At 37.1% G+C, this 11,563-nt stretch overlaps 1 long non-coding RNA gene across 1 annotated transcript; it reads right to left on the bottom strand.

Moving 5' to 3' along the window:
* Positions 1 to 1,714: 1,714 nt before the first annotated feature.
* LOC128027138 (uncharacterized) lies at positions 1,715 to 3,166 on the bottom strand. Its single transcript, XR_008186632.1, has 3 exons — positions 2,204 to 3,166; positions 2,017 to 2,077; positions 1,715 to 1,916 (listed from the first exon to the last, which is right to left on the bottom strand). It is a non-coding gene; the product is annotated as an uncharacterized LOC128027138 (long non-coding RNA).
* Between the last annotated feature and the right edge of the window lie 8,397 nt (positions 3,167 to 11,563).

Genomic DNA, 11,563 nt, shown 5'->3' with positions numbered 1-11,563 from the left:
GGGCCATCTCTAGACCTATTTAAGGAAATTAGGAAATATTGCAGTGTGTGTAAATTATAATTGATAAATCCTTATGTCAATGGGATTATTAATGTATACTGTCCTAAAAATCATTTTCGTTTGGTGGGTTTGCAAAAAAGTCTGAAATGGTTTGTAATTCAGTTGATTTATTCACTCATGCACTGGATCGTTTCACATTGCAATAGGAATGGGATAAAGGATAAGGAAAGTTCAGCCCAGCTGACAAAAAAATTCAGATCCAGTTTTGTCTTTACATTTTTAATGCGTGTTCTTCATGTGCTTTCATGCCTTGCAAACTTATATATTTTTATATATAGTTATACATTTGATTTTCTCTGATGCATCACTGAGAATGGGCTAAATGTAAACCACTTAATGCTGTGCATTGCACTGTATGCAAAAGTGTCTATGAATGTCCTTATAGCTGGCGTTATAATTTTTTTGGTGTCATAAGGTGTTATGTTGAGGAGGTGTTGATGGTGTCTGGATAGTATTTTCACTCAGTAGAGTGAACTCTGTTTGTCATCTACTATTGTGACTTAAGTATGAAATCATTAATAAATATATAAAATAAAATATTTAATATTCACTTATTACCAAAGTTCTCTATATTTTCTTGAAGATCATTAGACTGTTATTCTGCCTTAGAAGGCTGTCTGAAATCTGTTTTGTGAGGTATCTTCACATGCAAATGCTGCCTGAAAAGTCATTGCCTGATAGCCCGCCTAAGATTTCAGACGCAGTCATACACGAACCAAAGTAGTGGAGATACTGTAGTAATCTTACTTTAGTAATCTAGAAATCAACAATGATTGTCAATACAATACAAACAATGCAATGCATCATTTTTAAAACTAAATACTGTCTTTTTTAATGAAACGTATAAACGTTTGTCATAGAATACATTATAAAATACAAACACAAGTTCAAACATAGGACAAATCCTAATTAGATGGTAAATCCACCGAAAATGGCTTAAAAAAATTCCTGAAAAAATAGAAGAGAAAGAAAGAACACTGTATATTATAGACAACTTAACATTGAAGCTTTTCTGTTTGTACCTGAAAGTGAGTTTGTCACCTCGGCCCACAATAAGAGCAGAGGCTGTACTGAACGCTGTGAAGTGGGTTATGGTCCTCAGTGCTTGTTTTACAGCAGATTATGCAGGAAAACAGAGGGCAGCATTGTTACTAAGAGTGTGACTGAGGAGAGGACAGCAGAAGCTCCAGCACTAAGGAAGGGTGCTGTATGCTTCACCTTCCAGTCATACTCCTCTCCAGCTCGGGACCCACCACGCTCCGGATGCTCTCATAGTATCTGTTGAGCCAGTGCACCTACAAGACAACACATAAAATGCTGTCAGACAGAGATGCAATCAGCACTGCTAGCCATAGCTGAGATCAGTAAGCTATTCCTGTTTCGTCATAAATGAAAACAAGGCCATTTTCAGATGTGTGCTAAGCCAATGTACCTTTGTAGTAACTGGAACAGTGACAGCAATGTCATCCTTAAACTAAAGTCACTCTCCTTGTAAGAACCAGGTTCTACGGGAGAGTTTGTCAGTTTATAACCGTAGTTATCACTAAGTCAATCATTATCATAATCATAAATGATTCCTCACCAATTGATGAAAAAATAAAAATAAATAAAAATAATATATATAAGATCCTATATCCTATATATAGGATGGGAATAAAGACACATTAAAGGTGAGCACTTGGCAAGTTTTGTGAAGGTATCTGTGAAAAGTCTGCTGTGGATATGGCGCCCTCTTGTGGAAGTATCATGGCATGATTGCTTGAAGGGATAATGTGATTGAAGATTAGGAGATCATCTCTAGGAAAGACGCTTCTTGAAATCTCAAAATTTCCCATGAGCACTCTTGTGTAGGCCTCCTATTAGAGTGAGAAATAGAGAAAAACAGTTTTCTTTTCAGTATAAGCATCCTATTACACTCTGCATCATCAATAACTTCCTATGAATTTCATTCAGTACCTTCTGAAAGTCAGTGGGTTTACCCCTGTGCACAGTGCGCGTTATATCAGTAGTACCATCCCTGTAACATTGAATTAGGGGGTTTAGGTAACATAAATCAGGAAGAATGCATGCATGAGCTTGGCCATGTATTATTTTTGTTTTGAACACAAAAATAACTATGCACTATTATTACTCTGAAACTCACAGGTTCTGTCTTCCAGAGTCCAAAGGATACATCTCATCCACTGACAGCTTCCTTGCAGTTTCATTAGATGGACTAATAAATAACAGCCCTCTGCTGTTCTTCTGTTTGCTGCCAAAACACAGCAAAGGGTTTGTGGTTCTCAAGAAAAAGGAAGTTTACACAAATAAATCATCTTCCGTATTAACATCCTTGATGTACTAACATGTTTTAATTGTGGAAATGATGTTATTCGAATCTTGCAAGGTTAGAAAGATGGCTAATATAGAGTTCTAGAGTCTGTTTTTTTTTAAGTAAATATTTCATTGATTTCTCCATATGTAAACTAATATTTAGCCATAATGGACCAACTACTCATTTTTCATTAAAAAAAGTTTCATTATTATTATTATTTGTTTTTTAGGTATTACATACTCTTGCACTTTTCTTTCTTATATTTTCACACTTTTTTGCTCTCAATAAGAATTTGTAATGTACTGACTGATCTTGGAGCTGGTTTTCAAATATTATCTAATAGTACATATACTCTTGGAACCGCAGGACTTCAAAAAAAAAAAAAAAAACCTTGATATAATCACTGTCAGTAGAATGTGTTTATCAGTGATGAGGGTTTAGCTTCACAGTTCTGTATGTGACACTGATCGACAAAATGTGCTGCTGTGAGCTCGGTCTCTGTCTCTTCTGGAGCTTTCTTCTCAAGCCACACCAGCAGCTGCATGACTGCGACTGCATCCCTAAGCTCTGGGAGAGAGGATGCTCAGCCATCATTGCGGATAAGAACAAAATCACTTGCTTGAGACTAGACGAATGCCAGACGGAGGCGATTAATTGTAAGCATTCAACTGAGGTATAAAAAAACAGAACTAAGATGTTTGTCCATGCATGTTGCATGTTGCAAATGCAGTTGTTTTCAATTCTCACTCTGCAAAAAATGTCAACAGAACACTGAATACAACAAACACCATCAGTAATAAAAGATCCCAATATGTCTGATAGAGGTTTTAGGATAAGGGGCATTTCGACATTGATTCAGCAACATTTAGCTGCAATGAATGTCTCTCTGGCCTCTCAATGTGGCTTTATGATGTGATAAGGTGGCCCTCAATCTTTACAATTAAATTACGATAATACAACACAAGTATCAGTCAACAGTGTCCATCACGGTTATGACTGTTTACAAAAGTCATTTGGGGAGAAGACTGTGTGTGTGTCCTCTTACAGTACATGAGAAATTTAATTAAATTGTCTCTAATGTAATGGTCACATTGTATTTATTTACATATCTGTCAATAATATAATTTTATTTCAGAGAGACCTGGAAGGGCAAAATAAAGTAGCTGAAATAGCTGTGTAGTGTGTCAAAAATAAAAATGGGTCCACCAATTATAGCAATCTAATTTTGTCACATGGTGTTATGTGCATGATGTATATGTGCATAACTAAACATTTTTGACAGATGCAAGAACATAGGCTTGTTTGCTGTCTCCTAGATTACAGTTACATATTTACATTTATGTTTTCAGCCTTTAAAAAGCCATATGGGAAAAATAAACTATAGGCTACAGTACTATTTAAGAATTAAGCAAAAAATGAGAATCAGTTATTAACTCTCGAGGGGCTTGACTGAAACCATCTCAGCCATAATCAGCAATCAGACAGTTTAAGACTTTTTATTTGAGCATCCAAGCTTTCATACACATACAAATAGTCTATATTTTGGATCCAGGTCATACCTCAGCAGTGATGAGCTCATACGGGGCTTGGTTGGTGTCCTCTGTACCCACCCACACCCTCACGTTGAGTCTCTGTAGATAGGACTGCAGGTACGAGCGCACAGAGCTGTACTCAAGCAGCTGCACACAACAGGAATGGCAGCATGAAGTGTTCAGGTACACCTTCAACTCTTCTGTTATTCATTCAATGTGCACAAAGAGCCTGGTGAAGGAGGTTACGGTAGTTAGAAACTGTACAGCAAACCAACTAAGTATAGTGCTATTAATATGAAACAGAGGAACCTGCCATATCGCATCTCTTGATAGCAGAGTGTAAGACTAGAAGAATGAATTAAAAGGGATGTTGTTGCCTCGTAGATTAAACAGGCCTGAAAATAGGGACGCAAACTCAAATGCTTGGCCCGACTAGAGTTTTACAGAATAATTCAGAGGAAATCTCCTGCATGAGATGGCTTTGTGTTGTGATGTTTTGTGCTTACATGCGGTCTTGTCCAGAGCTGAAAGCAGCACAGTGGTGGGCTTGTGTGGATTGTCTCTTATCTGGGTTCGTATATGATCTATTTTCATTGGCTAGGTCCTCTCTGAACATCCGAACAAACACACACAGGCACAATGTTAACTTCAATTACATCAAAACCTTAAAGAAACAGTTCACCCCAAAATTAGAATTCTGTACCATTTACTAACCCTTACATTTTGTCTTCGGTCACTCTTTTCCATGCAATTACAATAAAAGGGACCATAGAAGTAGAGACGATTGATTTTAGTAAAATCTATTCAGTGAATCACTCATCCACTTCACCAAAATGATTGAATACATTTTTGAATATTGGTTTAAAGGATTCATTCATTTGGCTCTCAAGTTCACCACGTTGACTCAACAATTAGTCTTAGCAAGAAAATTATTAGTAAACCATACTGAAAGGTTTGATATGTTCCTCACACAAAGTTATCATATGAATTCAGAAACTTGTAAGCACTGATTTTAAGATTCTTTTTTGAATCTTTTTTGAGGCTTAAAAGCCTCTTTTATGGAAAAGAGCAATAAGCAGAGAATTTCTCCTTTTATGTCCCACAGAAAAAAAAAACATGATGTTTTTTTTTTTTTAGGTTGACTATTGCTTTATTCAGTCCTCACTGACTTTATATTGGCACCAGAATCAACTATTATATCCCCTCTATCAACTGTGATTACTGTAAGTTATATCACTAATCATTAAAAGATTAAATAAAAGCTTTAGTCTGATGGCATCATCTTAAGTTCCTCTGCCCTATTAGCTTGGTACTTATCAGTCAAGTGATGCTGATAAGACATGCACACACTGATGACACTGTCAGGTAAATGTTTGGGGTTGTCAGGAGGCAGAGGAGGTCGATCTGTCCATATTTTTATCCGCCAGGTTATCAGGAATAGACTTCAGGATCCAGCCCGCTGGAGCCAGGTTGGTGTTGTAGACGTCAAATATGGCTGAAGCAGCAAAGAGTGGTGACCACATGATTCACGAATGATTTGGATAATCTTTAATTTGTTTCTCATGTGATGCATGCAAAAGTTTGCAAAAAGTAAAAAAAAAAACATTTTAACATATTTTTGAAAGAAGTCTCTTATAAGTCTCAACAAGGCTGCATTTATTTGATGAAAAATATAGTAAATATATAAGGGATATTGTGAAATATTATACAATTTAAAATAAATGTTTTCCAATTTAATACATTTAATCAGCAGTTTTTTATTTCACAATTATTTGATGGATAGAAAGTTCAAAGTATTTTATTAGCTCTGTTTGCTCATCTGCAGAGAAGAGGAATAGGTCAAAGCCCACCTGACTTCCCTCATGGATCTCTAGGATTATCCAGTTGGTAAAGCTGCGAACGGAGGCTGTGATCCAGTAGAGTTAGACCAGAATAGTGCTAAAGACTCAAATGAACAACAGACAAATAAGGGGAAAATAAAATAATTCTACACAACAATCAATGGAATAGCATTTTTTCAATGTCCTTTGAATATGTCTTTTAATACATTAATTCACCCACGTTCAACTTCACTTAGACAGGTTTACATTCACTGCACATTACATTTAGTCATTTTAGCAGATGCTATTATCCAAAGCGACTTACAAATGAGGACAATGGAAGCAATCAAAATCAAAGTGCTATAACAAGCATTAGTTTAGTTAGCTTAACACAGTACACGTACCAAGGTTTTTGTTGTTGTTGTTGTTTTTTTAATTATAGAATAAATAAAAAGAAAACAGCCGGAATAGAAAAAGAATAGAGCAAGCTTTTTTGTTTTTTTAAGAAAACAAGCAGTTAGTAAATGGATAGAGTGCAAGTCTAAAAGGGGCAATATTTTTTTTAAAGAATAGAATTAGAATAGAGAGTGCTAGAGTTCGAAGGTCAAATAAAGACAGAAAAAATGTGTTTTTAGCCGATTCTTGAAGCTGCTCAGATTGAGTTGGGCAGGCCATTCCACCAGGAGGGAACATTTAGTTTAAAAGTCTGTGAAAGGGATTTTGTGCCTCTTTGGGATGGCACAATACATTTTAGAATATTAATTAACTCGTCACCATCTCGCTCTAGCTCCCAGTTAAAATCAATTTGTCTCTCTGCCTGAATCCAGTAGCGGCTATCGGTCCACAAAACTGCCTTGTTTTGAGTAATTACTGGGGTTCCTAGAAATTAGAAACAGACTTTTGTTCGGTATAACAGAAGACAGAAGTGGGCCGTTTGTCAAGGACCAAAGAAGTGACAAACATAATGTGACTGAGAATGATGCATGGTGATACAGCAATACTATGATCAGTTGGCTGTAAAACACATGCAGTGCCAGTGAAGCCAGACATCCAGGCCAACCTCGCATCTATTGGGGCAATGTACTCACTCTGCCAATAAAACCACAGTCAGTTACTGTCACAAAGGTAATGTCTGAGAATAAAGAAGACTCACAGATAACACACACACACACACACACACAAAAACTCTCTGAGCTAAGAATGGGTCTTAAAATATGAACAGAGTAAGGATAGAAGAATAGAATACCGGAGGAATTGCAGAACAGTTCGTCTCACTGCCTGACCCTTCCTCAGACCACGTGATGACACAAGAAGAGACACATGCAGGACAACAGTCACTGTTTTAAACTCACTGTCAGCACATGTGGTGAACAAAAGTCAGCAACTGTGGTTAAACGTATGCCTTTATAATTCAAGGTGACAATGTTTCAATGTCAACATGATTGAAACAGTAAAGCAACACAACAGCTGCGTTACAACTCACAAACATGCATTAAATCTCAAAAACCACAATGTAAGCAAGCCAAATATAGTAAGCAAACCATATACCGTATTTTCCGGACTATAAGACGCACTTTTTTTCATAGTTTGGCAGGTCCTGCGACTTATAGTCAGGTGCGACTTTAATTGGACATGAACCAAGAGAAATTAACTAAGAGAAATGAACCAAGAGAAAACATTACCGTCTCCAGCCGCGAGAGGGCGCTTTATGCTGCTTAGTGTTCCTGTAGCAAACACTGAACACATAGAGCGCCCTATCGTGGCTCTAGACGGTAATGTTTTCACTTGGTTTTTGGTTCTAAATAAATGCGACTAATAGTCCAGTGCGACTTATATGTGTTTTTCCTAATCATGATGTATTTTTGGACTGATGCGACTTATACTCAGGTGCGACTTATATGGCGAAAAATATGGTATATACAATTTTATAAATAAAAATAGTATAATAATAATAATCATATGTAAAAATTTGTTTTACAGTTAGAGTGAGATAACAAATGGCATTTTATAGCAGAATTCATTTTTAGGCTAATGACATGCAAATATATTTCTAACACACATAAACCAAATACTCATGACACAACAACAGATGGTGAACAGAAATGTTGCCTTAATGAAAGCCTTACTCATACAGTGCATGATTGTCACATAGTTACACCACACTATCAAGACTAAATTACCATCATTTACACATTTTTTTGTTGTTGTTACCTTCAAGAACCACAAGACACACAGCCAGTATCCAGTCTGAGGAGCTCATTTTAGACCGTCTGCTGTGACAGCGGGGCACGAGTGTTTCTGTCTTTTGAGTCTGTGCGTGTGTGTGTGTATGTCCTATCTGAAACTACATGCATTACCAGAGGCGTCCTAACCAGCTTCATATGCAATAGCTTAGGAGAAGGAACTTTCCCTGTGACTCTAAACTTTACTACTGTAATAAAAGAACAGTGTCTCTCCCTATGTCCTTCTTTAATGTGCAGTGCATTTACAGAGGCATAGTGAAGCAATTGCAGGTCACACAGTAAATTATAGTCAATGTCTCCTGTTACATACGTACTGTAGACTAGTATGATCCTGAAGTGCACTTCAATACTCTCTTCTAACAACATCAGTCTGTCTTTCAATGTCAGGAAGTTTTGCAAGAAAGATTTTATTGCACAAACACTTCATGAAAGTTCATAGTTCAACCAAAAATGAAAACTCATCATTTACTCATCCTGATGCTGTTACATATCTTTCTTTGTTCACTGGACCAGATGTTTGGCTGAACATCCAGACTGCTCTTCTCTATACAATGGATCTATACAATGTCCCGGATCGACATTACTGTGTCCAAAAATATAGACCTATCCCTTCCCCTTAACCTAACCCTGCTCATAATTTATTCCTAATATCAGATGGAAATGAATAACAAGGGTTTAGAAGCTAGCTGTAAGCTTAAAACTGACATTTCTTGAAACATATTCCTCAATTCTGATTGGTTGATTGGAATGTTGACAAGGATGTTGATCCAGGAACTTTTACTTGGTGAAGTCACGTTCACCCAATCCAACAGAAAAGAACTTTGAGTTCATCTCTAATAAACAATAAGAAGCTAAGCTAAATGAAATAATACTGCATGTCACTTGATTGTTATATGAAGACAACTGTCTCGACAGAGATAATGACTGTGCCACAGTCAGATCCCAGTGAACAGCTGAGATGCACGTCTGGCCGTTCCTCTGCCACCAGACTCATTACTGCATAGCAACAGTGTCATTTGCAGACTAGGAGGAGATTTACCTCTTTACTGAGATGTTGTCTTCTTATGAGCAGATTACTACTGTACATGCAAAATCTCAACATTCAAGCGTTCATAAAGTTTGAAATCAAAATCAGCACTATTTACTTCAATAGTGGACACTGCTGCTCTTATTTTGAATTATTCATATCTCATTTCTATCGTTGGAATAGATAATCTTTATCGATGAGATAAAAACTATATTTCTTTTTCCAGTGAAATCACACATCAGTAACAACATAAAAATATTGCAACAAACCATAAAACCCAGCAAAAGCTTGTTACTAATTAACACAAGAACCCACAATCAGTGATGACAAGATAAAACCACAGGCCCAAGATAAAACCATTCATTGCTCCATCATCAGGGGCATCTTCTGAGGAAATTTACATAAGAACAAAGACAGACACTGTTTGTTACAAAATAGAGATCCAGAGCTTAATGCTCGTCACATGCAAGTGTTACTAATCCACCAATAGGGGGCAGGGCTGCTTCATTAGTTTTATTTTTATTTTTTTCTAGCTGTAGTGAACTAACTTGATATAGAGGGAATATTATACAGCATAAATGCCACTGATTATATTATTTACAATTATATGGAACCCTTAAACATAGAATCAGAGCAGGAACATGCTTTTCTCTCTCTCTCTTTTTTCTTTTTTTTTGTAATGCAACTGGGAATAAATTAATAATAGTGATATGAATACATGATTGATTCAATTAATCCAAGCAATTAAAGCCAGGAAACATATAAAATTAATAAGAAGCTAGACGCAAATAAATCATACATTCACATACTAAAATGCCTCAGTACTTTTTTTTTTTGTCAACCAGATTTAATTAGCCTGGTTGACAATTTCCTATGGCTGCTTATTTACATAAACACAAGCATATGCGATTGCACATACTTTATGCAATATTTTATTCAATTGCACCCTTATTTACAAGCACGCAAACACACAGACAGAATTATGTCCTGTGCACATTAAGTATGTAGATTTGTATGGTCACATGCCAGCGAATCCTCCCCTGAATCCTGTGGTTGTCTTCATAATTTGCTCAAATGAGCACAGTGCTCAAAGTTATAGATAGATATTAATAAATGGTAGCCCTGGCAACCGTTCCCTGGTAATGTGGAGCAGCACGGGGAGCTACAAGCAATACCTCCACTGACACAGAGCAGCAGAGCTCAGATGGCCTTGCACTCACATCCATAGATCACTGATCTCAGATCAGTTCTGAGAGCAACCCTGTGCAGTCACACACTACATATCCAACTGTACCCACTGTCATCTGTGACTCAGGTAATGCAGCAGTCTCATTTGATATGTGTGCCAGTTAAGACCATCACTACTAAAGTATCTATGGTGTTAAATTTAGTGGATTGTTGAGGTTAGGTGCTTTTACTTTCCTGTGTAATCAGACAATATATATATATTTTTTTACCTGCAAAGCATTGTTTCCCATGATAATGACTGTGTCCCTTACTTGTTTACTGTTAGTCTCACGCAGTCAATCATTATCTATAATGTGACTACAGCAGTTACTGTTAAATGCCTAGAGGTGCTGGTACATAAATCATAGATATCAATGCTAGTAGAGACCAAGGACACACAGCATGTGTTGTCCACTTGAAATATGTCATGCAGTGAAAAAGAGAGAAAGATAGACAGAGGAAAAGAATGTGCCTACAGAAACAATGTGAAGTGTGCAGAAGAAATCCTTGAGGAGTAACATATACAGTATGACTATGAAGCCTCAGAAGGTTGTGAGCTGTTTCACATAATACAGTCTATATCTCAACTTCAGTCCACAGTCTCTGAGCAGAGGAAACAGAACCCATTGCACTACACAGCCCCTTTTGTCAACACAGACAATTTTAAGTCCCAAAGTCACAGACTATGAACACAACAGTTTCCCTTTAGATTAGATCGATTACTGTGTTTTTGGCATAGACACGCAGACATTTCTCTTTCAGAATGGTAATTGCTGCAAACTTTGCTAAGTGTGCCAGATTAAAAACAGGTGGAGGTTTCGTGAAGTTTGCAGTACGTTTGAAGTCAGCTTTTAACATCCAACTCCAAACACTGCGAGGACATATTTTGTCACTGTGACTGAAATGCTCTTTGAATGTTCTTGTAATATACAATGTATCATGCAGTATACAGTTTTCCAAGCTACAAATGGACGTAATGAAAGTTGAAATCATCACGTGCTGCAATAAACCAGACTGTGATGAAAGGAGACAGGAACGTAAAGACAACACATGGAACGGATCACGAAACCGGATGCATGTCATCAGAGTGATCTCATTGACAAGTCAAGCAAATTATATATGTTATGCTTACTGACATATTAGAAACGAATTATGCGAACCGCACGTTTATTCAGTCATTAGATCCGCCCATTAATCTAATGGATATTCCTGGGACTTCATCTGCCAAATAAGTGAGATAACCTCAGATTGTGGGACTTTGAAGTGAATGTGGAGTGGGGCGGGTGTGGAGAAGGTTCCAGCGAGCCATGGGAGCTGTCAGATGCCAGTCAGAGTGACTG

Source organism: Carassius gibelio, chromosome A14 (genome assembly GCF_023724105.1).
Source record: "Carassius gibelio isolate Cgi1373 ecotype wild population from Czech Republic chromosome A14, carGib1.2-hapl.c, whole genome shotgun sequence".
In the NCBI taxonomy this organism is placed as follows: domain Eukaryota; kingdom Metazoa; phylum Chordata; class Actinopteri; order Cypriniformes; family Cyprinidae; genus Carassius; species Carassius gibelio.
The sequence above is the reverse complement of the archived record's forward strand: the minus strand, read 5'-3'. Positions and strand labels throughout refer to the sequence as shown.